This window comes from Polyergus mexicanus, unplaced genomic scaffold (assembly GCF_030449975.1).
Source record: "Polyergus mexicanus isolate NDT 795.1 unplaced genomic scaffold, iyPolMexi1.0 SCAF_14, whole genome shotgun sequence".
NCBI lineage: Eukaryota > Metazoa > Arthropoda > Insecta > Hymenoptera > Formicidae > Polyergus > Polyergus mexicanus.
Window position 1 is genome coordinate 2,900,767 of NW_027223334.1, and position 12,084 is coordinate 2,912,850.

General features: G+C 37.4%; 1 protein-coding gene and 1 pseudogene across 1 annotated transcript in view; one reads left to right on the forward strand and one right to left on the reverse strand.

Moving 5' to 3' along the window:
• LOC138939176 (uncharacterized) overlaps positions 1-12,084 on the forward strand; it is a 97,719-nt gene that overhangs the window by 23,730 nt on the left and 61,905 nt on the right. The window lies entirely within an intron of this gene.
• On the reverse strand, positions 5,959-8,561 carry LOC138939487 (uncharacterized; annotated as a pseudogene).

A 12,084-nucleotide genomic window follows, 5' to 3' on the forward strand; every position in this document is an offset into this window, starting at 1 on the left:
CGCCGCACTCGAAACGGTTAATTCTGCTAGTTGTAGCCGCGCCAAATGCGCGCGTAAATAAAACCGATACTGCCGGCACGCCGCACCTGCCTGGCGCTTCACATCGTTCTGCGCTAATCGCTTTGCGTCCCCGCTTTGTGCCCCGCCATCCTGCTACCAGCGATCCCGCTCAACGCACGACATCACCCGGCCCTGCACGTTGTATATATCTATCTTTCTCTAAATAAACTATCTTCTTATTTCAACCGGTATTCTCGTAAGCTTGAGTCTCCCCTCTTCTCGAACCCGGACACCGACGAGCCGATCCGAGCGTCGAGCGAGGTGACTGCGTTACATATATACTACTTATCCATTCATTACCAAAGTTTCCGATGAAATTACATTATGGTATGTAGAATCAGTGAAATAATTTTCAGATGAGGCCGTATGTTTAGATGTGCCACATAACGCGTGTAATTTTTCTTCAATTGTAGAATATTTTGCAATAAGAATCCAGCTCACTTCTGATTTCTTTTTAATTGAATGTAACATTTTATACATATTGCGGGTACAACTGTTTCTAACACACATGCACTAACGTACGATTTTTTCGGCTTCTAATCGTTTGTTAATATGACCTTTAATTCTGAGCTTCTTTATAATATCTTTTATAAATATTTCTAAAGAATGACGAAGTTTTATTGAATTTCTCGACCAGAGTTTTTCATACGTTTTAGTGATTTTTTGGCAGTATCACAATTTGTTATTACAGGTACAGATTTTTTACATTTCTGGTAATATCATTTGTTATAAAGCCATTTGCAATCAGGATCCAATCTTTTTTGTCTATCTTGTTCACGCTGAATATTTATCGAATAACGCATACGCTTTTTTACACATCTATTATCTATATTAAATCCTGTTCATATCGATATCGACCATTAAAGTGTTCATTTTCTAAGTTCTGCTTATATCGATCGCATTTTTTAGCGCGATTATATTCTAAGTTTTGTCTATATCGATCACGCTGTTTAGCATGATTTTCTTTTAAATTTTGTCTATATCGATCACGTTGTTTAGCCCGTCTATTTTCTAATCTCTGTTTATATAGATCGCGCTATTCAGCGTGATTATTTTCTAAATCTTGCTTATATGAATCTTGTTTTTCATCTTTATTATTTTTTAAATCTTATATATAGCGTGCCCGTTTGTTAACGTATTTATTTTCTAAATCATGCTGATATTTATTTTTTAATTGAACGTTATCTTCACATCGAAATCGTTTCTCAACACATTTTTGTTCAAAGTTTTTATTTGTATACATTTGTTCGTAAATTGGAATATTTGTTTTGTTGCTATTAGACAAATCATTATTGCTATTAATTTTGCATAAGTCAATACTACATTTAATATAAACTTTACTTTGAAAACATTGATTATTTTCTTCATAAATATCATTTTTTGTTTTAATGAAATTCTTTGGAGCGTTTTCTGTTATTAATTGTAATTGATTATTACTTAATTCTTTCGTAGATTAATCAATATGGTGCTGTTTTTCTAAACGATTCAATTTTTGTTATTCCGTTTCACATTGATATAGTACATACACGAACTGCTTTAGTCTCTCTTGCTTTTATTATTGCTAATGGAAACACTTTTTGAAAAGCATATTGTGGATCTTGTGGGAAATGTTCAATAATATTAGATTCAAAAATCTTTATTAAATGTGAACACATTAAACTATGATTATATTTAACTTTTTCGGGTTTAATATTAAATAAAAAATTTCAAAGGCTGTTTGGGAGTCGACCTCGACGAGATCGCCCGAAACTGCAAGAGACGCTCAGAGATGAGCGAGAAGCGATGTGTAACGTGAATCCGTGGATTCGCTGGAGGATAAGGTGATGATAGACAAGATTCGAATGCAGATTATTTCGATTTCGTTTTATTTAGAACAGTGCATGCCACAATCTGCACATTTCGGCCGATTTCCGAGAGTCAACGCCTATCGCCCCCCCCTTGCGTCTTGAGATCCTCAACTAGCAACCGTAACCAAGCGCGCGGCGCTCTGCCTCAGGTACGGTGCATCTATACCGCGAAGCCGTTCCGTACTCCCTTACTGCCAAATATCAATGTTTTAAACGCGATCTTTTTAGAATTTTTTAAAATAATTAATTCAAGAATAAAGTTTCAATACTCGATTATTAATTACATTTACAATATAATAATTCTAAAAATATTACGTTATTCTAATTTATATAATGACATCATATACTGGGAATATCCAACAGTCTATAACTTAAATAATATCGTTCATAAGTATTTCGTGCTTTTAATAAAAGCGTCTTTTATAAAACTTTAAATTTACAATTATTTATTAATTTATATATCGGAAAGAGTTTCCGCGCGCGACACATTTAACAAATTTAATCTATCGAATATAATTTAATAATATTTTAGAATTATTATATCGTAAATGTAATTAATAATCGAGTATTGAAACTTTGTTCTTGAATTAATTATTTAAAAAAATTCTAAAGAGATCGCGTTTAAAACATTGATATTTGGCAGTAAGGGAGTACGGAACGGCTTCGCGGTATAGATGCACCGTACCTGAGGCAGAGCGCCGCGCGCTTGGTTACGGTTGCTAGTTGAGGATCTCAAGACGCAAGGGGGGGGGCGATAGGCGTTGACTCTCGGAAATCGGCCGAAATGTGCAGATCGTGGCATGCACTGATTTAGAAGAATAGGAGCGAGCGACGGCACGTATTCCGCGGTTCCGACGGATATCTTGACTGTCCTGTTAATTACTGCCCTTTTGCGCGGTTCGGAAAACTTGATTAAGAGCTTCTTGTTAGAAACTCTCGCGATAACGGAAATCTTGACCGCGAATGCTGGATGGAATTTTGCGCGAGGCAGAGGACATTCGCGATGCGGATAACGAGCGTCGACTCTTGGACTCCAAACAATTAACTTTCACAATGTCTTAGCATGAAAAGAGAAAATAATACAGCAAGAAGCTTTCCCGAATTGACCGCCGTGAGAATATGTGCGCGATCGGATGCGAGACAATTCGGAATTGAGACGAGTAAGCCACTGTAACTCCGATACGAGCGAGAATAGAGAAAGAAAGTTGATTGAGCTCGATGAACGTCGACCGGCTCGAAACGTCGTTACAGGCAGACTAAATCCATCGACCGCGGAATCTCGCGGTCGATGGATTTAATAGTAACAGAAAGGAAGTCGGGTTAATAAGTTACTCGAATTTTAAAGTTTAACGTTGCATTTATTCAAAAAAAAAAAAATAAATGAATGATTTTAAAAAGGATTAAAAATTAATAAAGAACATTTGGTTCGGTTTACGAAAGCTTATATGTAAAATACATCTTCTTAAATTCTAATGTGTAATTGTAAGTATTAGTGTGCGTGAGTGTAGGTAAAGGAAAATTATGTTCTCGCGGGTGTTACAATAAATACGGAGGACATCAACCGGAATTACACGGAGAGAGTAAAATTTAAGTTCCGGTTGGAGATTTACAATAATAAGTTTAAATAGTTATAAATTATAGGAAAAGAAAGAGAAAAATTAAAAAGTAAGGGAGAAGGTAGGATGACTATTAAAGATCTCGGATTAATACGGTAGAGAATTTCATCCAGAAGATCTCGATAGGGACGGCTAGAGAAAATCGGGAACCTGGGACAAAAAATGGGGTGATTGAGCCAGGTGGACTGATCCGAAGAATAAGATGGAATTGGTCAAGATTCAGTATATCTGGACCGACGCGATAATCCTCGTCTGTAAGAGGCACAGGGTAAGGGGGAAATTGACTTAGGAGGTATCGGTACCAATCTTCCCTATCCCGGTCTTCGAAAAGAGACCCCGATTCTCCTTCGGGATCGGAAGGTTCCGGTTTGAAATCTTCCGGATCCTCTTTGAGGTCGGGACACTCTTCCGCGAACTCCCGGAGGGCTCCGTCTAAGTCGTGCGACGCTCCTGAGAGATCGGGTGATTTCAGGCGGGAAGAGGAGGGATTTGAATGGGTAGGAATCGGATAAGGAATCGATTGTTTGGAGAGAGGTTGTGGATGATCAGGGAGAAGAGGGAGAGTGGGAATTCTCGAAGGTTGAGGTTGTTCGGAAAGGATAGGTGGACTGTCAGAAGGGGGAGGGGGAGTGGGAATTCGCGATGGTTGAGGTTCGAGAGAAGGTGAATTAAAACGGTTGGGGGAAGAGACGGGGGAGTAAGAAGGAGGTGAATAGTCAAAAGAAGAACTAGGGGGGCAAGAGTGTGTATTGTGTGTTGATGTGTTGATTAAACGCTGGACTCTTAATTTAAAGGAACGTTCATCTAAATTTAACTTATTGTAATCTATAGTAAAGGTGGGATCCGCGGACGCCCGAGCCAATAGTTTCCGGATCTTTTTATTTTCCCAGTTGCGAATGTGTTTCGCCCAGCACTTAGAGCGTTTTGCTGGGGTTGTTTCCACTAGGAACACACGCAAGAGTTAACAGAGATATTGATACTTAGTTAAAGGAAATAGTTTGATAATAATAAAATAATAAAGAAAAATGGAGAAAACTCTTAAAGATCACATTTATTATATATATTTTCTTTTGAGAAACAGGGGAAATAAAACGATATAGAGAGAGAATTATTATGGAAGTAAGGAGAGAAGATTTCCTTCCGGGCTTGGCAACTAAGTATGAATGCCAATCATGCTATTACGCCAGGATCTTGGCTAATCAAACTTAGGGACCCGTGAAAGAGGAAGGATTGCTTCAGTCTAACTATAAGTATGAATGCCAATCTTGACAGTATTCAAGATCTTGGCTAATCAAACTTATGGACTTGCGAAGAACAAAGGATTGCTCGAGTCTAACAATAAGTGTGAATGCCAATCCTGACAGTATTCAAGATCTTGGCTAATCAAACTTATGGCCTCGCGAAGGAAAAAGGATTGCTCGAGTTTAACAATAAGCGTGAATGCCAATCTTGACAGTATTCAAGATCTTGGCAAATCAAACTTATGGACTCGCGAAAGAGAAAGGATTGCTCGAGTCTAACAATAAGCGTGAATGCCAATCTTGACAGTGTTCAAGATCTTGGCTAATCAAACTTATGGACTCGCGAAGGAAAAAGAAAGTTCAAAGGGGGAGAGACACAAATATTTAATAACCAGAATTTTATTTAATCAAAAATCTAAATTAAATTAATAAATATGTATGCATGGATTTTAATTAAAGGTTCTAACTTAACAACAACTGTTTCCTTTGAGAGGAAGGGAAGAACGGTAAGAAAAAGACAAAACACAAACAAAGGGAAAAGAAATCTTTGGTAGACTCACTACTTGTTGTGTACAAGGAAAAGATGAGTCTCGATAACCGAGTGACCTTCCGCCTCCCGTGAAAGAGCCGACTGGAAAATTAGTTCGGAGATCCGCTCGATTCCGGTGGTGTTGGTTGATGCACTCAAGGGCACTCGTCACTTGTCCGCACGATTATAAAATTGTTAGCTCGTCTACCGTGAAACTCCTTGCGCTAGCACGATCGCAGACAGAACTTTCTGAATCGAGATGCGAAGATGGACTGACTCTTCTGAGGAAGGATTTCGCGCACATCGAATCTTGGCGTCTATTCGCGTACCTTCTCCATTAGGCAAGCAATATTCCTTTTTTACCCAATCAATTTTTTAAATGGTGCCCCTCTCATGAGTTGAGGGTGTCTCCCTTCCAAAAGAAGGTTCAGGAGATTGCGCCTATTGGTGTAGGCTTTTTGTTTTAAGAAATTAAGTCTTGCCCACTGGAGAGTCCGCCATGATCGGTCAGGTTGATTATTCACTTGAGTTTTATCTCAAGCAGATAACGCGCAAGGGTGGTCTAGCAGGCGAGCTCTTGGTGTCAAGTGTTCGAATATTTATCGCGCATGGTTTAGATTCTGAAGTATTAGTCTCGCCTGCTAGATATTCTTTTAGTTTATTGTTTATGTCAAGTGCAAAGAGTTCCAGAGCGCAGGTTTAATATTACATGAAAGAAAAGAATCGTGGAGTCCACTGGACATAACATTACATTGTCGAAGACTTTTTCCATTAATTATTTTTTTGCCTACTTTTTGTTGAGCTTCTATTATATATCTTGGATTTCTAATTAGCATATATCTATTATGCCGACTATCTAAGATTTCTGGAAGCATGCAATCGTAATAAAAACGTGTTAAAAAGGGCAGCATTTGATTACTCCAAAATACATTATCCCTATTTACACGTATTATTTTCAAGCTTTTTGGCGTCCACACAGCGAAAATACAATAATCTCGCTGCGTTATATTTAACTGACCTTGAACTTGATAGAAAAATCGGTGATTCCGATTCATTTTATCTACATTGCTCTTATCAAAGATGCCTTTTAGTTGAGGCAGCGTCTTTATGGCCTCTTCCGCTGTTAAATGCTCAGCTGACAGAGGACATTTTATTTCTACCAGACCATCTTCATCTATGAGTCCGTCAGGAGAAGTACCCAAGCATGGATTTTCAATATGAATGAATAATCCGTAAGTTTTAATCTCCTTGTTCAGTGTTACGGCTAATTCTTTTTTTGCAATTTTTTCCATCTCACGACCATATTTTATAGCCGCGGTATTGATAGAGGGAGGAAATAAAATGTTCTTCACAGTCGCGGCGCAAGACGTTGTCGGTCTCATGCGACATATGATTCCAAAATTAGACGCTGTCAACATTTCGTGTCCCAATGAATGCCACAAATCCGATTCATTTTGCTCCATTGTATCACGTTCAATTTGTCTCCAATTTTGCCCATTTTCAAACAACTTTTCTAAATGATTTTCTCGAAGTTGCTCAAAAACATCGGGTGGAAGATCTGGTTTTTGTGATTGCAGGCCGTAATGACAATCTGTTGCCGATTCTCGTTTAAATTTCTTTTGCCTTCCATTCATTTCCCGAGATTCTCTGGTTCTTGCAACTTTTGCTTGTCGTCGCTTTTCCAGAGTCTCGACAATGGGAGGAACATTTTTACATATGTTCTTATGTACTTGCGTGAGAACTTGTTGCGTATTATATTGCACAACTGCCCCCGCAATTCTAGCATTGTAGGAGCCTCGGTTACCAAAATTGATGCGCTTTCCTCCAATTTCTTTGCAGATTATCGAGTTGAACGATTCTGCAGGATTGTTGGTGAATTTCAGCAACAAGCTGTCGGAATAAGCGCTTAAATATACGATAGCACTCTCTACTTTTTGGTAAAGACCGTGCAACTTGAGATATGATACATAATTTTTCTTTGTTTCATCACGGTCACATATACGACCGCGTTCGTTATATCGTTTATGTTCACCAAATATATGGCTAGGAATATTTAAGATATCTTTTTGTAATTCCATTACCTTATAATGGTCAAGTTGCTCTTCTTCTCTTTGCAAATCGATTGCTTTTATCGCCTCTTTTCGTATTTTCAAAATGTTGCTTTTTACAACATTTCGTAGCCGCACAAAACCACGCTTTCTTTGCATTTTTGGCTGAGTTGTCTCTGCTACAGCTCTCAACTTTATGCATAGATTGCGAAGCAAATGATTCGTACATTCAATTTTTTTCACGGTTATTATTTGTTTGCGATATGATCTAGTATCAACGATGGTCTGATATACGCTACTATCACCATCGGCAATAACCTTTCTATAAATCATTCCATGGATTTCCAGGCTACTTTTAAAGCATTCTGCAATGGCGTCGCTCTCCATACTTGTGGAGCTTGCGTTACGATCGAAATTTTTGTAGCATTTATGATCTCTTGGTTCGATTCTGTTTCGTTCCGCTATATCACATATCGTGCAAAATTTATTGCGGATTCCGACGAATAGAACCTTTTTTGTGCGGTAACCAAGTATGGCACCAACACCGGAAAGAGAATCGTAGGCGTTGCCATACGATCTCTACATCCAACTACCATCCGCTACAACAGTTATGTACGGAATACCGTTTATAGTTTCTTTTTTTTCGAGAGCGAGTTGCTTTTCAACTTCGCCAGCCATTTTCATATTTCCCACGGCTGTTTTCTCAAAATCATTGATTACATTTTCTTGATATTTGATGTAAGTTTTATTGGACATACATGGAATATTCATGGCTGCACACAGCTCTTCCAGCTGGGTAAAGCCGATTCCAACTGTAACAGTTCCTGCTACAACAGCCGTATTAACGTCCAATGTTTCTGGCTCTGCGGGTTCTGACCAGATGTTTGCTTCATAATTGCACATTTGGCACTTGAAGAACAACTGCGTCATTAACCCACGGCGACGAGAATTAAAAATCTTTAAATCGGCACTCTAGCTCTCGCGCATGATTATCGAATGTTCTGTGGATTTCATTCCACAGAAAAGCAATGTCGACAATGCGATGGCCTTCAGGCATGCTTTCCTGGATACGATTTGTATCCAGAAGGCCATTTTCGATAACAAAATTATTGTTATCTTCGCAAAGTTCTACATTTTCTACACATACCTGTATTTGAAGTTGACTCCAGGCACTGCATTGTTTGGATACTAACTTTGGAATCCATCGTATCGGGAAGTAATTCTACCAATTTCTGGTACTCGATGGATTCGTTATTAGTACCCTTAGCAATACTAGTGTCTCTGGAGTCATTTGCCTCCTGGCTTTCTACCAATTGCAATAACTGTCGCCTGCAAAGAAAAATAAATGTATAAGTATTTTGTAAAACATTGCTATCAAAAGATGTCATTTATTTTATCGCTTTGGATAATTAAAAAAATATAATCTCTGAAAAATAAGTCTTTTGTTTATAAAACCTTATATAATTGGTACTGAAAATTAATATCAATAATAATATTAATTATTATAATACAATAGATAATGTTTTATTTTGTAATAACCAAAGCGCACATGCAAAACGCATTTGGTGGGAAATATTTGTGTCAACTCACGATTTGATCGCCTCTGGCTAACTAACTACTGTGGCACTAACTACTATTACAAAATAAATATAATCAATTTTCAGTTAAATATAAAGATAAGCAAAAGATCAAGTTCTTATTTTTCACAGATTATTATATTTTTAACATTATTTTCATATACATATTGTATAAAAAAAAATTCAATAATATCTAGCGACATATTAGTATATAGTATACATTAAAACAATTCCTTCTAGAATTATGGTATATAAATATACTAACCTTTTGACCCTTATTCTTTTTAAAGAAAGTCTGCGGGCAAAGCGAGGCACGCGTTTCTCATTACATTTTCGCCCCATTATATGAACACACTATAACTACACAAACACAACACTCGTTTTTTAAATTCGACGCGTTATAACGCGTTATAACGGTTGAGCACACTTTTTTGCGGTTATCTCTCGTTACGCGTATGTACACAACACGCGCGACTGAAACTGAGACTGAGTACTGCCGCGCACTGATATTATCGTATGTGCCTGGCTGTGTGCGTATGAACAGTACAGTCGACTTATTCCCCGATACGTACATACATACTTAGATACATGCATGCTACAAATATCGCGTAATAATAAAAACAAATGCGCATCTTTATAAACGAATATTCTGTAACCGAATAAAAAGTTATTTTCATTTTGATTAAAATTAATTCGATACATAAAAATCGTGTATCAGTCACTCTGCGATTTTTAGCCACTGGTGAAGCTTATAGAAGTTTAGAATATTCTATGAGAATTCCAGCATGTACCATTTCTCGTATCATTCCTGAAACAAGTCGCATTATTTATTAAGTTCTTCGAAGAGATTATTTAAAGGTAAATAAATAAAACACGATATATGAACTTCTGAAATTAATAATGAAGATATATTTAACATATAATTTTTACAGACACCAGGTACAAATAAAGAGTGGACAGAAATTGCAATGAAAGAAATTGATTTTATATTATAAATTATATTACATTATTGTGTATTATATATAATCTATAAATTTAAGTTTTATATATAATGTATCGAGAGAGAGAGAGAGAGTTAATTATATAATCTATAAATTTAATTATATATTTTAAGCTTTATATATAATGTATCGAGTCAATTATATAATCTATAAATTTAATTATATATTTTAAGCTTTATATATAATGTATCGAGTCAATTATATAATCTATAAATTTAATCATGAATGTATTAGTTATACTTATACTGTTGCAAAATACAGGCTATACGAACGAACCGCGTTTTTCCTTTATCGCGGTCGCGTATCCTTCCTCGCGGTAATAGCTCGCGCATCTTTCATTTTAAAACGTTTATACCGATGTTCGTCAGAAAGATAAAAATGCCATCATTAATGAATTAGTTTTATATCGACAACCTTATAACGCGCTGTATATTTTATTATACATATTTTATTTATTTTATTATACATATTTTATTTTTTTTTTTATACACATATTTTTATAAAATAGCTTTACCCCTATATATTTTACATTAAACATATTTTTCTAAAAATAGCTTTATCTCTCTATATATTAAACGAACGTTATTTTTATCGCGAACGCGTATCCTTCCGCGATAAGAGAGCGTCGACGTTTACTACGAGAGGCGTGAAAGAAAGATAGCGCCGACGTTTACTACGAGAGGCGTGAAAGAAAGATAGCGCCAACGTTTACTACGAGAAGTGCGAGAGCGAGAGGATGCGGCAGAAGGAAAGAGAAGTGTAAAGAATCGACGCTTCGTTTAACGTATAGCGTTTATTCGTAAAAATCATATCTTACAAATGCGTGCGCATGCGATACGCGAAATATGTATTATGTATAGATAAAAATCATATTTCATTAACGCGTAAAATTAGTCGACCGTCGCCGGTTCGATCTCGTCCTCCATCGGCCGCGATTCGGACTCCTTGCCGATCGGTCGCGATTCGGGCTCCTCGTCGATCGGCGGCAATTCGGGCTCCTCGTCGATCGGCGATGCGACGACTCGCCTAACCTCGGGAACGGCGAAGTCGCGCTCGCTCTCGCGAAGCAGACCGATTAACTCGGGGATGACGAAGTCGCGCTCGCGCTCGTGAAGCCGAACGCGCTATAAACGTTTTGCGCCTGTGCGAGAATAGTTCTCGTTCTAGTTATTAAATCGTAGAGCGATTCTCGCGCCGTTCTTATACAGCCCTCTATTTCTTGTCTAAAATATAAATGTAAAAGTTATTAAAAAGTTATTAAAAGAGTTATTAAAACATTATAATTTATTATATTTCCGATCGAATACTTACATTAAACGCGCGATATCTACGTTTCCGTTCAACTGAAAGGCGAGTCTAAACGGATCCGGACTATTCTCGATAACACCTTGCGCCTCCATGCGCAGATCCGTGGCGAGGTCTCCCAAAACGTAGGACTTTATCCCGATTAAATCTCCGTTTAATATAAACGGCCGCGTTAATTATCTGTTCGATTCGTTCCATATCGAACAGTTCGCGACCGATTTTAACTCTCGCCACTTCGCGCTTCGCCGTTTCGTCGCTTCGCTATCTCGCGAGCGAGAATACTTTGACGCTTCTCGAAACGATCTCGCGTTTATAAAAAATCGACGCGCGGATGTCGCGGTACGATTTATCGATCGCGCCGCGTCTTCCTTCCGCGACCGCTCCTTTAATCGCTCGACTCGAGCGGAGACGAACGAGTAATAAAGATAGATTATAAAGGAAAATAACAAAAAACACGAGAAGAAGAAGTGGTTAATCGAAATCTTAGGAAACGTCGCCGACGATCGCGATATAGCCGTTTCTGTCGAGACTATCGACGCCGATTACGAAGACATCGAACGTCTGGAGACTCTGAACGCTTCGCGGGCCTTTCATTGCGGATACCACACGAAAAATTGCGCGTTAGAAAACGCGTGTAAATTGCACGATTGGTGGTTTGAGCGACGCGATCGTTTGCGCAATATGAGCGATTGATTTTATATTATATAAATTTAAGTTATATAAATTTAAGTTATATAAATTTAAGTTATATAAATTTAAGTTATATAAATTTAAGTTATATAAATTTAAGTTATATAAATTTAAATTATATAAATTTAAATTATATAAATTTAAGTTATAATGTATCAAATTAATTATAT